Here is a 20,446-nt window from a genome sequence, read left to right as displayed (position 1 = left end):
CGGGCGAACAACACTAGCTACCTCAGTAAGAATGTTGTTATGTAAAGTGCAGGTGAGGATGTGGAGAAAGCGGAACTCTTTTGCACTGTCAGTGGGAATGCAAATTGGTGCAGCCACTGTGGAAAGCAGTATGGAGTTACTTCAGAAAATTAAAAATAGATCTGCCTTTTGACCCAGCAATCCCACTTCTGGGAATATATCCAAAGGAACCCAAAACACTAACTCGATAGAACGTAAGCGCCCCTATGTTCATTGCAGCATTACTTACAGTTGCCAAGATAATGGAAGCAGCCCAGGTGTCCATCAGTAGATGAGTGGATGAAACAACTATGGGACATTTACACAATGGAATACGACTTGCTATGAAAAAGAAGGAAGTTTTACCCTTTGTGACAATATGGATGGACCTGGTGAACATTATGCTGAGTGAATTTAGCCAGTCTGAGAAAGACAAATACCATATGATTTCACTCATGCGTGGAATCTAATGAACAAACTGATCTAACAAAAAAAACAGAGACAGACTCATAGATGGAGAGCAGGATGACAGCTAAGAGGGGGAGGGTAGGGAGTGGAGGGATGGAGCAAAGAAGAAAAAAGGACTCATGGACAACAGTATGGGAATCGTGGCAGGGAGGGGGCATAAGTGGACTAAGTGGTAATAAAAATACAATAAAAATTATTTTAAAAAAAGGAATGTTGTTATAATTAAATGATTTGGTGCAGATATCCCATAGAGTAATGGCTTTTGTTGGGGGGGGGTTGGTGAGAGTAAAATGGCTGTACTTAGTTAAATTAGACATAGTCTGATATACAACCCCGCAATCCTAAACCAAAAGGTGGCTTCTGTCCAAGGAGACAGATTCTTCTTGCAGCATTGTTGTGCCAGAAGGTTTGGGGGTGCTGTGGGTGTAGACAGTTGAGAGAGTGATTGGGAAAATAGGGTGGCGGCTGTCACATAACATCAGCAGTTAGAAGCAACAGCCTGAAGGGGCGCGCAGCAATGCGGATGGAGCATAAAACACACTGCTGTGTGAAAACAAGTTTAAAAAATGAATTTTCTAGTGCCGTGCCTTTAAGGTCAATGAAAAATACACGCACAGCATGCAATTTACATTTTCGAAGAGCTCATACGAAGCTGAACATCCATCAGGCACATTAGAAAGGTTGCTTGGAGGCAGGGAAAGCATAGGAGTGGGAAGCAGGTATATGAGTAAGTAAACTAATGGGTGGCAGTAATGTACAGAGGGGAACAGACAGTTCAGCTCATGAAGGAAAGCAAAAGTCTTTCAGTGAATTTAAGGCGAGCTTCCTGTTATCAAAGGATAAATAAAACAGAATGATCTTCAGGCATGTGTTAGACATAAATAAATAAACAGATAAATACTTACTTGGTTTGGATCATAAGGAAGACCTTGCAATGGGCAGATGGATGACATTTTCGTTTCTCCTCTCGTCATTCTTTAGCTCTTCGGGACAACTGTCTTGGATGTTCAGTCTCAGCTCCTTAAGGGCCACAAGTGCCTGTGTTCAGGACAAAGCCATGACAACGTGCATCACCCTAAAAGGATAATGTTTTCCCATATTCCAAATGATCAGTTCCCTTTCCTTATGCCCTAGAAGAGTCTCGTGTTGGAATTCGGGGGCTACACTTCTAATGTGACCTATCTACCTGGCAAACTTGTGCACAGTTTTCTGCCTTTGACAAGACGGCACAGGGAGGTTGAATAACTTGCACAAGGTCACAGAGCTGGTAAAAGGTGAAGATAGAATTCAGCCCTGAACTGGGCCTCCATGCTGTGCTCTTTGCCACCACCATGTAGCTGGGATCAGCCTCTTTCCCAGGGGACCCCCAGGACTGGGCAGGATTTCTCAGGCTCAAAAGGAGGCCAACCACTATACCCAAGGTGATGTTTTTTTAGCTTCATGTGCCAGAGTCATCATTTGACTAGATGCCACTCTCACTCTACCCAGCCCCACGCTACCATGGGCCTGGGAAATGCTGCAAGGCTGTGCGAAAAGTGCTTATTCTCTTTAATGTTTCTACATCTATCCCAGTTTACAAGGATTCTTCTCTCTTCTGGCTTTAACTGAATTCCAGATTCCAAACATTTCAATTGAAAAATGGGCAGAGAGCACCCCAATTTTTTCAGCCTAACATCTCTCAGACACGGGCAAGTAATTTTAAGGAAAATGGATTCCATTTATTTATTTTCCATGATGCTAGCTATAAGGTGTGATATAAACAGAGTATTAAAGCATTCAAAATTCCTGGGCTAAAACATGTCTTTTGGAATTCATTTCAATGACAAGTGGGTCCTAGAGCAAATTAAGCCTGCAACATTGCTGGAGGCAAAAATGACCTAAGCTGTCCCACTTTGGGCACATCCTGAGAAGGCAGGGTTCCTTGGAAAAGACAGTAATGCTGGGAAACACAGAAGGCAGCAGGGAAAGAGGAAGACCAAATACGAGATGGACGGACACCATAAAAGAGCAGTAGGCATGTATTTACAGGAGCCGAGCAGGGCTGTGGAAGGCAGGATGCCGTGGACATCACTTGTGCATGGGGTCACCGGGTGATGGACTGACTCAACGGCGCATGACAACGATAAGCACGCACCTCAGGACAGACACCCGTTTTGCGGCCAGGCACTGTGGGCTGTAGTGCTTGGAACTGAAGGTGTGTAAAGTCAGCTGCCTTTTGGAGAATCGCTTCCTAATTTCCTTTAAAACATCTTTTTATTGAGGTCTAACATACACACAGATATTGTCTTACAGACCTGAGACACTATTTTTTTCCATAAGAGTAACACATACTTTAAGAGTGCAGGTATCAATGTGTATTTTCACACATTGACCATACCCCTGTAACAGCACCCACATTAAGAAAAACCAGAGCATCACCAGCACCCTGGGAGGCCACTGCATGCGACCCTTCCAGCAGTTTTTGGGAAGTTTTAAATTTCTGTTATTTGCTTTCAAAGTCTTATGTCTTTCCTGATATTGCTTTCCAAAATCCTAGTTTATGAAACACTAAAATGATATATGTTTTTGTTTTCCTTTGTTTTAAGAAAAGATTGTGATTTGGCTTCAAAATACAGGGAAAATAAAGAACAAGTACAAAGGCCGCAGTCACTATGACTTTTAATGTTTCAATTACTGGGACTTATATTTTAAGTTCATTTGAATGCTGAGACTGAAACCATTAAGGAGGAAAATACTAGTTTGGCCTGTTTTTCTTTCCTGACACAGATTTTCGAGGCAGTTTCCTTCCCGACCCTTTTTCCCAGCTAGCAAAGATGGATACCCTAGGTGAATAGTTACAGCCCCGCCTCTGTTGTCCTCCCATGGACTTTCCTCCCAAGGGCTTTAAAAAGCAGTGAGTGACATTTGTTGACTTTTCTCGGAGTCATCAGAGTTGTGCTCGCCAAAGACTTGTGTAACAGGCAACTGGCCGAGATGAGATTAGCAATTATTGGGAGAAAGGGTATAGGAAATCTTTTTAACTTAGAGGTGAAAAGATCACAGACTGGGTTAAGTATAGGTTACCCAATTTGGCTCCATATTTATGAAGAATTATGGAAATCATCCGTTTGTCTTCAAGGACTCCTGTATCCTGTTTGCCCCTATATCCCTGTAATCCTCAGGCAAAAAGAAAAAACAATAAATAAAGGCAACTCTAAAAAAGTAATTTAGACATTTAGCCAGGCAAGTGTTCTCTTGCCTGGGGCTTCTGTGGGTTCTGGTAGGGTTTTGGAAGGAGTTTTTTCCAAGAGCACTTGAAAAGAGCCACCTGAACAGCTCAGACACACTTGCTGGCCAGCACTCAGGGATCTGTTCTGTAACTGACTCGAATATCTTGATAACTTCATTGCCTGTTTTAACATTTTTTCAGGTTTATTTTTCATAGGTGCACTCTTCCCACTAATTCATACACATTTACCTACTTCCTGTCTGAAAAAAACATTTGACTCTGATGTGCCCAAGTGTGGCTTTCTTTTTGTTTGTCCTGCTCAGGATGCATGTAACCTCCTTAGATATGGGGGTTGATGCTTTTCATCAATTTTTGTAAAGTCCTTAGCCATTATCTCTTTAGATTATTGTATCTTCTACCTCATCTCTCCTCTCCTTCTGGGACTCCATTTACATCTATGTTAGGCGGTTTGATATTGTCCTACATCTTAGACATTCTTTTTGTTTTGCATTTGTTGTTAGCTTTATTCTTTTGGTGATTCATTTTGGATAATTTCTGTCATTCTGACTTAAACTTTGCTCAGTCAGCTAAGTCCATTTCAGTCCGATACCTTTCAGACAGGCTTTTTCCCCTTTGTTCTTTACTATTGTACTATTGTGATAGTTTCTACATGCCTACTGAAATTTCCCATGTCTTTATTCATGTTGTCATGTGTGTTTGCCCCTGTATCATTTAGCATAGCTATTTTTGAGTCTTTGGTGATGCCAAGACCTTGGCTATCTCTGCATCTGCTTGTATTGCTGTTCCTTTTCTTGACAGTGAGTCACAGCAAATACTCAGACCCGGCTCAAGCAGACAGCAGCATGACTCAGCACCCCATTCAAGTGGTATGACACAGGAGAGACACCCCTTTTTCTGGAGCTAACTGTTATTTACTTCAGTTTCTACTGGGCTTTTATTCAAAATGTTTGGCAGGTACTCAAAATTATAGACACACGAAGAAGCAAAAGCTTCTGTTTCTGAGTTTCCTCTTTCACTTAGGATGTAGACATCGTTACTGTTACCTTTACAATAGAAACAAACTGGGTAAACTACAAAATCATAGTTTAAAAAACTCATTTAAAAAGCTAAGGACAGAGCCCCAGCTGGTGTGGCTTAATTGGTTGGGCGTCATCCTATGAACCAAGAGGTCACTGGTTCAATTCCCAGTCAGGGCACATGCCTAAGTTGTGGGTTCCGTCCCCTCGGTGCATGTGTGAAAGGCAACCTATTAATGTTTCTCTCTCACATCAATGTTTCTCTCCCTGTCGTTCTCCCTCCTTTCTCTCCTCTCTCTAAAAATCAAAAGTAAAATATTTTAAAAAGCTAAGGTCATAAGTAAAGCTAAAAAAAGGTAGATTCCAGAAAGTGATAGACTCTTGAAAGGACGAGGAGGCCCAAGGCTAGCTTCTGAGCCTGGTGGCACGGCAGGGGGAGAAGGAACCTGCTGTAGATGGGTTAGGGAGGAACCAGGCAAAGCAATTACGCACTTTTCACTTGCAGCTTTTCTTTATATCTTCATTCATGTTGTTGCGAGTAATGGTCTCCTGTGATTGTCTACATCCTAAGTGGAAGCAGAAGTCTCAGAAATAGGAAATTTGTCCAAGGAGATCAGGAATTTTGTCAGCAGAGAAAAGAGAGCAAAGATAGACTTGGCCATTGAGAAATAGGGACCCAGTTCAGTTACTCTGTCCCTGTTGTAAACACTGGGGTCTGGTAACGGTCCTTATTTCCTGGGTTTATCTTTCACATGAACCGCAGGCCTATGGAATGGGAGTCGTGCACTTCATGTGGTGTGTTCATTTTGTTACAGGCTGGAGCGCTGTGGTGTACGGGGGATTTGTTGTGTGTGCTCGTTTCAGTTCTCTTGGATTTGCTGTGCAGTCCTGCAAGGGGTGCCGGGGACACTATGGAATTGCAGCTCAGGGCACCTGCCTCCTTCATCATAGTGCAGTACGAGGCTGTGAAATTCAAAGTTATTAAGTGCAGTAACTCATGTAGTACGTGGAAGTGGTTTGCTGTCTCTTTTTCTAATGGTCATCCTATCATTGTACTAAAATAAAGGTTCAGTTTAACCTACATCTCCCTAAGCATGTTTTGTTTATGTGCCTGAGGGGTGTTCCATGGTCCCATTAATTTGGAGAATCCTGCATATCACGCCCGTTGCTCTTGTTCCATACAATGCTATCCATTTTTTAAAAGATTTCATTTATTTGTTTTTAGAGAGAGGTGAAAGGAGAAAGAGAGAGAAACATTGATGTGTGAGAGAAACATCGATTGATTGCCTCTTGCATGCCCCCAACTGGGGGTCTGTCTGGCCTGTAACTCATATGTGTCCTGACCAGGAATCAAACCAGCAGCCTTTTGGTTTATAGGATGGCGCCCAGCCCACTGAGCCATACCAGCCAGGGCAAGATGCTCATCACTGTAAAAATCTTGGGGAAATCTTACACTGAGTAAATTTTCTGAGCTCTACTTAATTAGGTGTTTCTCAGACTATTTTGAACACAGAACATTTGCCAAGAAACTTGGAGTTTCCCCTGTCAAGTATTAACCATTGACAAAGTTCTTCAGGAAATGTGGAGTTAAATGGACCCTGTTGCTTTTTATTTCATGGAATATGAATAATTCATATTGGCTGACATTCTGTGCACCTAGAAAACATCTCCCCCACTGCTTTCTGATAAGAAATCTTGAGGGTTTTTTGGAGGAAGAAAGAGCTCTAATCCAGAAGCTTATCTGATTACAGTATTATTGCTTAATACAGAGTCTCCTACTTAGTAACACTGTTAATATTATAGTGTGAATCCATTGTAAGTGTATGAGTATACTGGTCTCAGCGGCCTAACTCTTCCAAGGACTATCCTGGTTTGCCAGTCCAGGAAAACAAGCTGGGTCAGCTGTTGTACCCTGCCAAATGAAAAAAGACAGCTAGCTGCCTAGACTGCAGTTGGAAAGAAAGGTCAATCAATATATTACCTTTCCTCCGTGTGTTCCTTGCCTGCCGGCTCAGCTGTGCCTCCTCTCTAGTGGTGGTAATCTCTTCTGCTAAATTTTATTTTAACCTTGCAAATAGGTTAAAGGAAGGGCACAGTTAATAATGTCTTCTCTCATATACCTCTGAGCATATTATTTGGGCAGAAACTTGTTCCTCCTTTCCCCTAGCTCTGCGCACTCTTGCAGACGGAGAGTTATGCAAGTAGCTGGATTTATTTATTGTGGGAATTTCTCCTAGAGCTCTGTCATGCTCTTGCACAAAAACATTTTTGTGATTTTCTGACAGTAGCTGGGGTCTGTGTGAAATAGGGGGTTTTCAAAACATTTCTCAGTCAATATGTTTGCTCTACTTCAGCAGCCATGCAGTGTGATACGGTGCGTCACCGATACTTGAAATAGTCTGCAACGGGAGGTCAGAATGGGGCATAGATTTTCCAACACAGCATGTTAGATGAAATGATTTTGTGTACTTTGAAGTAGAAAATTCAATCAGAATTTTCCACACTTTTTAGTTAAAGCAACACTGTTACTTATTGATGAAAGGTGGACTGAGGAAAAGTGCAGAATGCAAGCACAGTGGACAACGAGTCTGGCGTTATTCCTGGTCATAGCAAGAAATGCTTACTGTCTTGTAATTTAATGAAAACTACACAAGATAAAAAGGGTCTGCTTAAAATACACCCTGTAGAATGTTTGGAACATATGCCAACTTGTTTGGCATGTGTGTGGATAAAAGTGGAATCTGGCTTTTTCAGAAGTTTGTTTTTCATTGAGCTGGACACCATGCTTGATAAAGGGCAATTACAACTGTCTGGGTCATCTGCTTTGGCTTAGTTTTAAAGTGGCAGAGCTCATCTAAAAAGCAGCTGGGAATATCAATAAGATATTCAAGGATAGAGTCTCTAAGCTTGCATTCAAGTAGGCTTAGAGAATATTTAAACGTATTACCAGTTTTTATCTGCCTTTTGGTGCACAGAAGATACATTAGCATAATTACCTATTATGTAGATGAACACTTTATACTTTCAAATTGTAAAACTTTATTTAGGGTTGCAATGTCAGGTTTGCGCGTGAATATTTAAGATGGAATATTAACCTAATATTAGCATGCTCAATGCGCACACTTTTCCAGATAGTTGACATGTATTATTTAATCCACATCCAAACTATGAGCTCTTACTCTCTGTAGTTTCCAGTGAGGGAAGAAAGCCACAGGAAGATAAGTCATTTGCCCAGGGCTGTACTCCTAAGCCAGTCTCCTGGGCCACCGTACTTTGTGGCCTTGCTGTGGCTCTGTCCCCTCAACACATTCATCTGGTGGGCCTAAGGACTCCGTAGGCTAGCAACTTAATTCAACTAGCTAGCATACAGCACTTAGCACATAGGATTTTTTTTTTTTTAGATAAAAGAGACATAAAATCTCTTCTTTGTGGAACCTAAAATAATTAAACTCATAAAAACAGAGGAATGGTAGTCACCGGGGGGTGGGGGTGGGAGAGGGGAGAGGTGTGGTTTAAGGGTACACACTTGCCACTAGTAGATAGTAAGACCTGGAGATCGTGTACCCAGTGATGATAGGCCTCAGAACGGAGTTGTAAACATCAAGCTAGCTCAGAGACTAGATCTTGACTGTTCCCACTACTAGCACAGAGGATGACTACGTGACACAGTAGAGGTGGTACTTAACACTACAATGGCAGTCATATTGCGTTATAAATGTATCATATCTATGTTGTACGCCTTGAACTTGTGCAGCGTTATATGACAATTATATCTCAATTAAAAACGATGTAATTCTTTTGTAGTCTGTTTTCCTTAGTTACTATTTTTTTCTGATATATAATTCAATTCAGTGTGATTCAGCTTGCTTTATCTTTTTTTAAACTGGTATTTAAAGTGACAGAACCATTTAAAACCATTAGCTCAAATTCATGAACTTGTCTGCTTTGAAAGATAATTTAGGCTGCCTATAGCTTTGTATTCTTCAATGTTCTAAAGGTGATTATCCCTCTTTGTTTATATTATTTTATAGTAGCATCGGGTCTTTTGTGTGTGTTTTTTTTAACTTTTATTCCATAGGCAGTGAGTGCAGAATCAGCTATCAATTTCACGTTTCCAAGGCAATCCCGTGTCCCTCAGTGTGCGGACGCACAGCTGCTGGGAAATGACGGTAATCATGTCGGCACAGTAAGGTCTGGTGGGCTCTTATTTTCCAGAAGAAGAACCTAATTAGGATAGTAGAAACCAGAGTAGAAGCCACCAAAATTCACCACTGAATTACAGGTGGAAGCATTCACACATCGTAAGGGGGAAATCTTCCTGCTTATAAATTATTTTTTTCAGTTAATGAAAATAAGAGGCCACCTGATGAAAATGTTCTTAGGCCTCAAATTTAAGTGTCCAGCCCTGTTGTCATCCTTGTGGTCAAAGAAACATCACAAGGGATTGTTTTGACTTCGGGAGGAATCTGTATTTGTGGTGAGAACAGAATTTAGTCTTTGGGAAGAAGCAATTAAAACCGCAAAGACTTTTATTGCTTTCGATGCTTAAGGAAAGGAAAAACTTCACTGCACGGTAATATTTTCTGCTAATGAACTGCCACAAAATTGATGCCATTAAGTTCGGAGTCTCTGTGGTTCACTTCAAAGTCATTAACGCACACTGTGCGGCCCTCCCAAATCTGTTTCGGAAAAAGGAACCACAAGGACAGATCTGTAATCAATGTTTCCGAGACTTTTGTTTCTCATAGAACCTGATCCTCGGTTAAGGAACATTTGGTCATTTTTTGGGGGAGGGGAGGTAACTAGCCCTCCTAATGCTGAGAGCTGTTGGTGCCGGGGTTGTCCCCAGGGCGCCTTTGGAGACACGGCTCCAAACCGACTCCCACAGGGCAGTGTTTTGGAGAGTATCAGAAATGTATTTAGCTGTAAATAACATAAAACTCAACTAATAGTGACTTAAATCAATAAGGATTTATTATTTGCCACTTAGAAATGTGGGCTGGTTGGGAGTCCAGGGCTGGTGGGCTATGGACACACTGTCATCGGGGCTACTTTTGTCTGTTGCTCTGCTCTCCTTGATGTGAGGCCTCCGACCTTGAGCCGTCACAGCCTAACGTGCCCAGACTTCAGGCTCCCCAGCAGAAAAAAAAATGGTGGGAGTCCTTCTGGTAACTGCAGGGTAGGGGTAAGGCTGAAATAAGTCCTGCGGGAGAAGACGGGTAGCACAGTGCCCGGCACTTCCTAGAGCAGAGCTGATCTCTGACACCTGCGTAGCTGCAGCCACAGTGGCACCAGTTTTCGGAGTGGTGGTGGAGGGGAAGCTGTGCAGTAGGAGACAGAGGATCCCACCTAACCTGTGTCCGTCCATCCAGGTGTTCCCGATTCCAGCATACTTTGAGCTGATGTTATTTGAAATAGCACATTCAAGAATATACTTATTAAAAACTCAGATACAGCACCCTTTAACAAATAGGACCTATTACTTACTGAGTGAAATATATCCTATAGAAGCCAATTGTTTGTTTTATTCTGTGATCTTTTTACAATAAATTTCACTACCATTAAAGGCTTAAGTCACATTATTGATTATTTGAATATGTGTGTCATTAATCTTCCATTGCCCTCATGCATTTTATATGTACATTTTAAGTGTCGTCTTTTGCATTTAGATGGAGAAGAATGGTCAGAAGGATGCAGACCGCTGGGTGTTAGCTCCGTATAGCACTTCGAGAACTCCCCTGAGCGGATTTGCTGTAAATTTCTCTACTGAAATGGGCTTTCAGAGTGGTGACTGCTAAACTAGGAGGTGTCCTTAGTAAATAAAAATGATTAATCTCAGCTGAATAAATTCACTTTGGTCAAATAGTCTCATCCAGTTCTCTTCCCTGGTTCCATAAAAAGCTTTTGTTTTTTTCTTGTATTAAGTTTGTCTGAAATTTTAATGGGACCTTTGAATTACCTGATTTAAAAAAATTGGTTCATAAAAGGATATTGATTTTTTAAATTGGGGTGATTGAAATGTTGTTTATGGGCAAACTGGTTTTCATTGACAGAACCTGGAAACTGCTGTCAAGAAAACTCATCTTAAATCTATGTGAAGATACACTTAAAAAATGATTACAGCTCTTAATGATGGGCTCGGGATTGGGCAGTCATGTCAGTATGGAAATAGAAGGGGATCCAAAGTTAAGGTGAAAATCTGTTAAACTGGGTTCTTCTTGGTGGCGTAATTTTTATTCCCAGTCATCGATGTTTACTTCTTTCTTAGGGCGTTTTTCCTGGGTGATGAGAAGATTCTAAAAATCAAATAAGGCTTTCGAGTGTTGAAGATGTTTGCTGTTGCTCTGTAGGAGAATCTTATAGATTTATAGTGATCCTAAGAGGTGTCTCATATCCACTATATTAACTAGCTTTTTGGAAGCTTATGAACATTGTAGCTTTTATTGATTCCCGCGAATTGTACCCAACAATAAGCAATAAAAGTCGATGGTAACTCTCTTCCCATATAGGGGTGTGCAGATCAATATTTTGAATTTACTGTAATTTGCTGGTAATGGATGGAAGAACTGAAGAAATTGCGGAGCCTTGTGGGGCACAGCTGTGTGGTGTTGCCTTGTTATCTAAGCTCACTGTAGGTCACAGGCTTTCCCAAGTAACAAGAAACACAATTAAGTGGCAGGGCTGATACACGTATTTATCAAGAGCCATCATAAGCCTGTTCTAAGGGAGAAAAGAAAACCACAAAACTTGTCCACAATGGTCTTAATTTTATAGTCCTAAAGGACCTCTAAATGGGCAATGTCTTAAAGACAATTAAAATTCTAAATGTCTAGCATTTGTGTTTGATCTCCTTCTGCTCAGGGAATTTGCCTGCTGACTAGTGTCAGGGTGTGTGATTTCACCAAAGCCTGATCCGCTGTGAATCTTCCAGTCGCTGCACAGACCGTGCCCGGGTTCTGCACAGAGAAAGGAGCAGATAGGCACCCTGTGCACATGCTCTCTGGTTGTACCCCTTTCCCTCTGCTAGAGCCCCCCTCATCTCATCTCACATGAGTAGGGTGCTTCAGGAGGAACAGCTGCTGTCTGAGGTGCTCTCGTGTTTAAGTGGAGGGCGTGTGTTCTCGTTCATCTTCTCAACACCTGTGACATAACTTGTGATGTTCTCATTTTATAATTTAGGAAACTGGGAAGGAAGTTAAGGGAATTTTTCAAGGATGCTTCCTAGCATTAGCAAAGACTAGAATCTAGGTATATCTGAATATAGGTCTTGTGCGTTTCCTATGAAGTAAACAATTGGCTTAAATGGGGATTTTTTTTAGTGTAATGTTTGGTCAATCTTATAAATGATTTCTTGTTTAGCTTATTTTGTTGTGAAGGACAGTGGCTCCCTAATTTGATTACAACTAGTTTCTTTCATTTCAAAAATGACAGATACTTTAGCTTGAAAGGGATAGTCTTCTGTTCTTTGAGAACAAAATAAGCACACAAATACAATATGACAATGGGGTGGAAGCTAACAGCCTTGAGGAAATAAATGCACTTCACTTAGTATGTAGTAGGCGCTCACTAAACTGGAAATGTTACTAATATAAGTTCTAATTGTTACTCAGCAAACCCCGCAGAGAAACATGTCCCCTTTTGGACACTTTGGACTCAGGAGGCAGCTGTCCCTTACAGAGCGCTGAGTTGGAAGGCTGTAGGTATATAAATATTCACTCCCAAGCTTAACTTTTTGACATCCAGGGTATAACATGTTAGGAAACATCAGAAACCACAGTAATTGACTAGAAAGGAAGCTTGTTTCATTTGCTCATTTACTTGGGGTTAGCTGATTATTTGACTTGTTATGCTTTTCTACTTTAAAAGGTCTGTGTTAAAAGTAATGTATTTGCAAGGCTTTGCTTCAAGTAAAATCAGAGTCTTTAAACATAATTTAGGTGTGAAATTTGCTTAGAAAGAGCTGCAAAGATCTTTGGTACCGGTCCTTTCTAAGAGTGATTGCCAGTGTGTTTATCAACTGGGAATGCGGCTTGATGCCCTTCGTGAGGTGCAAATACACCAGGTTTTACCTGCTGATGAAAAAATAATTAAACTGCTCTGGACTCAGGCTGATATAGACTCAAGGACAAGTTAAGCCATTTACCCAGCTCCATGACCTTGTGTAAGCTGCTTAACCTGCCTGTGCCTCAGTTCTGTAAAGTGGAAATAATAGTGAAGATTAAATAAGATAGTGTATGTTACTACGCAGTAAATGTTAGGCACTGTTATTAAGCACATGAAGGCAGATGGACTTAGTAAAGTAAAACAATTTCCACCATTTGTGTCAACACTTACGGTGGAAAAGGGGTTTGGTATTTAACTTCCATGCCAGAAGGTTCTGGGATGGTGACCTTTGCTCCTATTTTACTTTGCACCTTGATCTCCTGTTCCCGCCCATCTCTGGGCTAACTTCAGTGGGGTTGGCCATCCCCTCATTTACATTCAAATTTCCATTATTTAGCCTCTGAAGGACCCAGTGCTTTAGGGTTACCCCTTTTCCTAATCCCAGGATGGTGTACCCTGCCCTTGGCTCTTAAGGCTTTAAACCTTCCCAGAAGTTCAGCATTTCTTCTCCTCACCTGTAGACTCTGTGCACACATTCCTCTCTTGAATCTGCCCCACCCTCCTCACCCTCCCCACTGCTTCTTTCCTTGGTCTTGGCACGCAGCCACGCATCCTGGACAGTTGAATAAGTCTCCCAACTCCCTTCCTGTTTGTTCTCAGTGAGCCATTTGACACCTGCTGCCAGAGTGATCCCTTTTAACGTACTGATTTGGCCATCTTTTCCCCCTATTTAAAATGCTCCATGAACTCCTCATTGTCTCTAGGAAAAAGGCATACCCTTCCAAAACATTCTCTAGTCAGGCCCTGTCCCCGCATCCCTACTCTTGTCCTGTCGGTGTCTGCTCCCTACCCTCTGTCCCAGCCATTCCAATTTCCCCAAGAGCTGGGTACTGTTTCACTCCACCCTACCTTGCTACACCTGTTCCTTCTGAAATGCCCCTCTCCTCGCCCACTCCTGAGGCTGCTTAGCCAACTCCCAGGTGACGCTTATGATAGACGAGGCTCAAGTATTCTGTCACTTGGGAATATTTGAATCATGAGGAAGAGAAAACACAAGTTAAACTGGTTTAAACAATAAAGGGACTTGAGTGGCTGGTGTAACTGAACTCCAGGTAGTAGGCAAGGCTAGACCCATAGTTTCAAAGGTATGAACCAAGACCCAGTTTCTGTCTGTGTTTCTTTTCTGCCACCTTTGCTCTCTACCCCGTGGTGGCCCTTAGATTCCTGGGGTTAATGTTCCTTCTCTCCTGCTGGTTCTCTTGGAAAAGGAAAGGGAGTTCTTTTTCCAGGAATCCAGAGCAAACTATTTTTTGCATCTGATTTTCCCAGATTGATTCATCTGCCATTTTTGAACCAATTCCTTAGTCCAAGCAATGAGCTTTGTCATTAGTTTAATTTAACCTGAGCTTAACTGTGAGGTTGAACATAATGTCGGTTTCACCAGATTTTTGTCTGCATCAATAATGGAGAACATAATTGGGCAAGAAACAGTCCTGACGGTCCTCGAAGAAGACTGATCACTCCCTCCCATTGGTACTGCTGCACACAGTTAAAAGATGGCTCTCGATTCCAGGCCTTTCCACATATTTTATAACAAGCACGGTCCTTATCCCTAGTGCCTGGAATAGCACCTGGCACATTAGCCTTAATAAAAAGTATGTGATGGAATAAAGGAAACCAAGGGACCTGTTTTCACCTGTACCTTTCTTCCTCTTTGGAGGAAAAGCTTCCTTCTTTTAAAAAAAAAGTCTCAGTGCGAGCCTTCTGTGCTCGTGTATTCATTCAAACCCCTCCCTCAGCCGCTCACACCACCACCCTGTTCTACTCTGGCAGTTTCACAATGGAGTGTTGGGGGAAAAGCGGGAGTGGGTGATACAGGTTCAAATATGGCCTGCACCACCCCTGGCCTTGTGATCTGGGGGATGGAGATCTCTGGACTGCCCACAGGAGGACTCGTTCTGCTGGGCAGACAGGTGATTTTGTGTTTCAATCCCTAGACTCAGTTTTGATAAGATCTTACAAAACCAAAAGAGACAGACACCCATATTGTGACTCAGAAGCTGTGTCTATGGGAAGGGTCTAGGAAACTAATGCCGAAGTCTTGAGGCTGATAGCTTTAGTTAGGTTCACAGCGGAGAAACTCAACTTGGAAAGAAAGGAAGAAGGTAACTGCTTTCTTTTGTTTTTTCAAAGAAAGTACAAATGTGATTTTGAGCAAGTAAAATTTATATGAAAACCCGGCAAACATTTTGTGTGTGTACCTTTTATGGTTTATTTTGTTGAACTTTACTGTCATAGATAAATATATTAAAGATCACTATGGTTATAGGTAGGAAAATAGAATGAAATAAAACCTGCAAGAAGAGGGAGATCCTGAAGGATTTCCCAGACATCTCACTATCCCGGCAGGGATTTTAGTGGCCTTTTGCCGGCTGGGTGTACAGGTCTCCCTGCTGCTTTCCCAGCCTTCCTCTGCGGGTTTCTGTGCAGAGAACCGTGTACTTCGTGGGCACTTCCCTGGACTTCTCAAGGGTTGTTTGGACACAAGCCACTTTGCCTGCTGCTCGGATGGAGAACCAGGCCGTTGCGGTGTGAACTTTCTGTCCTCGGCTTCTGCCCTTACAAGTGGCTCTCAGGAATGGAGGCCGTAGAATGGGCCAGAAGCATTTCTTTAAGAGAACCAATCCACAGACGAGCCTATTCCTCTAGCTAATTTTGCACTCTGCCAGGTAGGGAGAGTTTGGTGTGTGGTCCCTTTCCTTGCCCTTCAGTGCTTCCCACATGCCAACGAAATGACAAAAAACCACACATGGGCAAAGCCCAAGGGGGGTAGGATCGAGGGTGGGAGGCGGGGATGGCTGGAGTGGGGGGACTGGGGAGAAAATGGAGACAACTGTACTTGAACAACACTTTTAAAAAAGAAATAACTAAAACCCCAAAACTTCACTACTGCATAACAACTTCGAAAAGTAGTATTTCATAAAGGAAAGGATCAGAGGCAAATGGTTTATGTAGGCTAATAGTCCTTAAGCAGACTGAAAGTGCTAACCTTTACTAAACAACATATATAAACAGTTCTGTGTAGCTCTCCAAGGGGTGGGGTTCAGGCATCGGTATTTTTAAAAGCTCCCTGGGTGACAGTTAATGGATAGCCAGGCTGCATTCAGAGCTCCTGCTTGAGCTGAATTATCTCCTTTCCTTTTATTTTCTCTCTCCTGTTAGGTTTACACACTCAAGTTATACTGTGTAACCTTGCGCCCGGTGATATCTCTTTGTGTGTGTGTTTCCCCAACTAGCTTTTAAATCCGTTTCATTTTGTTTTTTCCTGTGGGTCCCTAACAGGGCTTGCTACACCGCCTTGCACATCTCGGCCCCTTGAACTCTCTCCCTAAATTAATGGTTTGTCTGTCAGTGCAGAGAAGTTGTATAACCCTTCCAAGACAGGGTGAGGCCACTGATGGCTAATTAAGGAATGGGAGTAATGGGGAAATACATGAACTTTAATGGTTCCTGGAAAGTGGTGAGGAAATGATTAAGGGCTAGCCATGGCCATTCTGTTTGTTTGCAGGGTTTCTTTCTGGAGGGAAGGTGGGTTGCCAAGCCAAACTTCCAAATCCACTTTATTTATTTATTTTTCTTTTGGAGGACCTCCCAGAGGAGGAATCTTGGTAGATGTGGTCCTACTTCCCACTGTGCTGGCGAAGGGAGCCAGTGTTCCTTTTTCCCGGTCCCTTGGCTGCTCAGGCAGAGGCTCAGGTGTGGGCACGCTGAGTCACAGGAAATGGGAACCTGCCGGGAGTGATGATGAAAGACAAGGGGACAGTTCAGAGATCCTTCCTGGGGCCTGAGCTGGAGTTGAGCTGCAGAGGTACCGTACCTGGGCTGTTTCCCAGGTGTGGCCATCTTCTCTAGAGTCTAATTTCCTGGTTCCTGCCCATTTTCTGACCTTGCCTGTTCAACTGTCTTGTCATCTGTGTGATAACTGGCATCTTCCCGATAGAGCTTCTACTTGTTAGCCTTATTCAGGTTCTGTTGTTTTGAGGAACCCTAGCCGCTATGTAGTACAACATGTCACTTAAAAACATGGGCACACTTCTCCCCACTTCTAGATTTTAAATGTTGACCCACCTGTGGCCCTGTGCAAAGGCATGCCCCTTCTTCTTCCTGTTCTTTCTCCTTCTCTCTTGTCCAGTCCCATGGCTCTGCATACTCCCTTATATATATATATATATGATACCAATGCCAAAGTCGACCTGTAGCCCTGACCTCTCTCCTGATAGTCCAGCCATCTATTTGGAAATTTCTATTTGGAATTCTTGCAGACATCTTGCTATGACATGTCTGAACAGAACTGCTCTTCCCTCCAGCTCCAATTGCAGGTCAAAGCTTTTGGCTCTTTTCTCTCTCTCTCTCTCTCTTTTTTTTTTTTTTTTGCTTTCTCTCACACATTTCATACCCTGTTCTTCTGTACATTCTATAAAAACATATCTCAAGCCTGGTTGATGTAGCTCAGTGGATTGAGCATGGGCTGCAAACCAAAGGGTCACTGGTTTGATTCCCAGTCAGGGCACATGCCTGGGTTTCAGTCCAGGTCCCTAGTGAGGGCATGTGAGAGGCAACCAAACATTGATGTTTCTCTCCCTCTCTTTCTCCCTCCCTTCCCCTCTCTCTAAAAAAATAACTAACTAAAATCCTTAAAAAAACATATCTCAAATCTGACTGCTTCTTAGCATCTTCACTCGTGGTTCTAGCCACATTCTTCTCTCGCTTAGACTACTTCTGTAACTTTCTCTCTGTCTCTGTCTCTCAGTAACTTTTTTAAACTTCAGAATAATTTCAGATTTATAGAAAGTTATAAGACAGTTCAGAGAATTCTTATACACCTTTCCATCAGTTTCTCATGATGTTAACCTAATACATTTGCCAAAACTATGGAAACAGCATTGATATGTTACATTGCTATTAGTGGAATGACAAACTTCATTTGAGTATCGCCAGGGTTGCCACTAGTGTGTGTCTCCTTAGTCTCTTCTGATCTGTGACAGGTGCTCAGTTGTTCCTTGTTTGTCACAACCTTGCCGATCAAATGTTTTATAGACCGAACCGCAGCTTGGCTTTGCCTGCTCTTCTTCCACGATCACACCGTGATCACACCAGAGTACACACCAGGGCATTTCAGGGAGAGTGCTGCCACAGAGGCAAAGCCCCTTCTCATCGCATGACTTCAGGGAACAGGATGGCAGCGTGGCTTCTCATTGGTTGTGCTGACCTTGACTGCTTGCTAAGACGGAGTTAGGTTTTTCCACTGAAAAATGGCTGTGTTCTCCATTCCATTCTCTGTTCTTTAGAAGGGAATCACTAAGTCCAGCCCACTCTCAAGAAGTATCTACATATATCATGTGTAATATAATATATGTAAATCTCCTTTCTTTTCTAAATCATGAACTGACCCATCAGTAAAAAAGAATAGTTCAAAAATTCCCTAAACACACATGGCATATTTAGCCATATTGTCCTATTTGTGTTTGTATAGGTATTAAATATATATTAATTAGTATAAACATTGTTAAAGTATCATTTGGGATATTGCTTGTACATACCAAACACTGCAGTTTTCTCTGCTGTCTTCATGAATGACACATGTCCCATTCTTCCTTTGAAGAGCCAAGGTTGGCCAGGGGAAAGAGGCAGACTCAGGTGTTGTAGGCACAGCCGTCTTTTCTTCTGTACTCTTCAGCAATTGTCCTCCTGGACTCGAGGAGCCCTGGTGTGCCTTCAGTCTTACCTGGGGATCATGGGAAAACAGCAAGGTTCTCAGACAAGATCAGCTTTATTTTCTATGTACATATTTGTTAGTTAGCACTTTTAGAAAGGAGGAATAAATGATATCGTAATATCAAGCAAATAATGACACAGCAATTGTAAAGTCATTGAGTAACCAATAAAAAAATGAAGATTTAACATTTTAATCTTAAACATATTCTTACAAATTTCTTTAATCCTGTGATGATTAATAATTACATATTGTTTAGCTCAGGTGGATGCTTCTTGCCCTTTTTCTCTCCCCCACCCTTCCGTCCTCTAATTCTTACCTGTCATTAAATTTTTAACACAATTCAGATATATAAGCACAAACTTTGGTTTGTGACTGGGACCAACACTACATCTTATCTAGTTATCTAATTAGTTATCAGTGACCTTACTGTGACATTAAGAAAATGAAACGAGGACACACACCAAACAACACTGGGACATGGGCAGTAATGCCTTGATGCTGCTCTCTTACCTCTGAGCGGTGCTGATTCATCAGCGTGTGGTCCTGTGCATTAGGGCAGCGGCAGCGCTCTTTGCTCTGTCTGCAATTGCTTCGCCCGCCTGGTATTTGCAGCCGTTTGCAGCTTCTGTTCACAAGGTCTTGGCCACTGCACAGTCATTTCTCTCACTTTATTACCATCACATCTGATTCCAATTTGCTACCAAATTGAGTTTCCAGTCCCGAGCCTGACATTCAAGCCATCAGGTGGATTAGCTCCTTTAGCTTGGTTAGCGTGGAAACCTAAGGTCAGTGGACAGCAGCCTATTAAATGTCCTTGGCGCCTCGCCTTGACACCTGGGCTGCCGTCCCATGGAGTCGCAAGGCTGGGTTACACACCGTAACCTTTCTTGTTTTGAACTCATAATTCTAGACCTATTGGGAAGACTTGATTAAAACCAGAGTTAGTTTTTGTCCCTTATCTTGCTGTTTCAGCAGTTTTCTCTCCGAGCAGAGCAGTCAGCGTATGGTCGAGTCATCTGCTGAAATATGATTGATTCAGCTCTTTGGGATCATTCATGTGGCCTTTTCCCTTTTTAGTGACCTATTTGCTTATACAGTTGAAGCAACACCTGGCATTTTTTTTTCTGTTATTTGTGCTAACATATCAGGTACTCTCCTTTTCTGTTTTTATGCTGCTGAATCCAGGAAGATTCAACTCACTGGACAGAGAGTTGTCTGCTTCTGGGACCTCAGACTTCTTGCTGTGCAATGGGTCTGTGATCTTTTTCTAAAAGGAACCGGCCAGTGAACAATTACTTCTAGGAAGTTCTCTCTTTTCTCTTTTAAACTTGAATACAAAACTAATTTCTCAGTGCTTGTCATAACCAAAGATACACATATAGGAAATTACTCATTGGTTTTCCATTTCTTTTTCGGTTCCCAGGGAAAACTTAGAGGCTTTGTTCTTGTCCTTACAGGCTTTAGTCAATGAAGGTTTATGTTTCAGAATCAGGGAGCCAAGTTCAGCAAACACTATAATTTCTAGGGGCTAATCAAGGATTACAGAAAGGAGCATAACAAAACAACAAAGAAGAGAAAGCATTTCACCAAGGAACCTTGCAGGACTTGGAAGAAAAAGAAAAACTAGCAGGAGAAGGGAAAAGGATACTCTGTTCCTAAAATTGTTGATTGTTTCGTCTTGCAATTAAACAGTGATATGATTATTATAACTTTGTATCAAAATATATTTGCCAGTGAGTAAGCCAGGCCCCTGTCTGTAGCAGCATCCTCCCCTTTGGCCTGCAGCTGAGGCCGTTTCCAATGAGCCACGCTGGAGCAAGTAGCGCTGTTGAGAAG

At 42.2% G+C, this 20,446-nt stretch overlaps 1 protein-coding gene and 1 long non-coding RNA gene across 7 annotated transcripts in view; one reads left to right on the top strand and one right to left on the bottom strand.

Annotated features, from left to right (window-relative positions):
• MAST4 (microtubule associated serine/threonine kinase family member 4) overlaps positions 1 to 20,446 on the top strand; it is a 524,552-nt gene that overhangs the window by 252,537 nt on the left and 251,569 nt on the right. The gene's annotated exons all lie outside the window — the stretch shown is intronic.
• On the bottom strand, positions 1,439 to 19,310 carry LOC139440342 (uncharacterized). 2 transcript variants are annotated; one of them, XR_011650528.1, is made up of 3 exons: positions 19,121 to 19,310; positions 18,435 to 18,619; positions 1,439 to 1,524 (listed from the first exon to the last, which is right to left on the bottom strand). It is a non-coding gene; the product is annotated as an uncharacterized lncRNA (long non-coding RNA). The 2 variants fall into 2 exon arrangements; XR_011650527.1 differs by lacking the exon at positions 1,439 to 1,524 and adding an exon at positions 16,396 to 16,623.

The sequence above is a fragment of the Desmodus rotundus genome, chromosome 1 (genome assembly GCF_022682495.2).
Source record: "Desmodus rotundus isolate HL8 chromosome 1, HLdesRot8A.1, whole genome shotgun sequence".
Classification (NCBI taxonomy): domain Eukaryota; kingdom Metazoa; phylum Chordata; class Mammalia; order Chiroptera; family Phyllostomidae; genus Desmodus; species Desmodus rotundus.
This window is presented reverse-complemented; position numbering and strand designations above follow the sequence as displayed.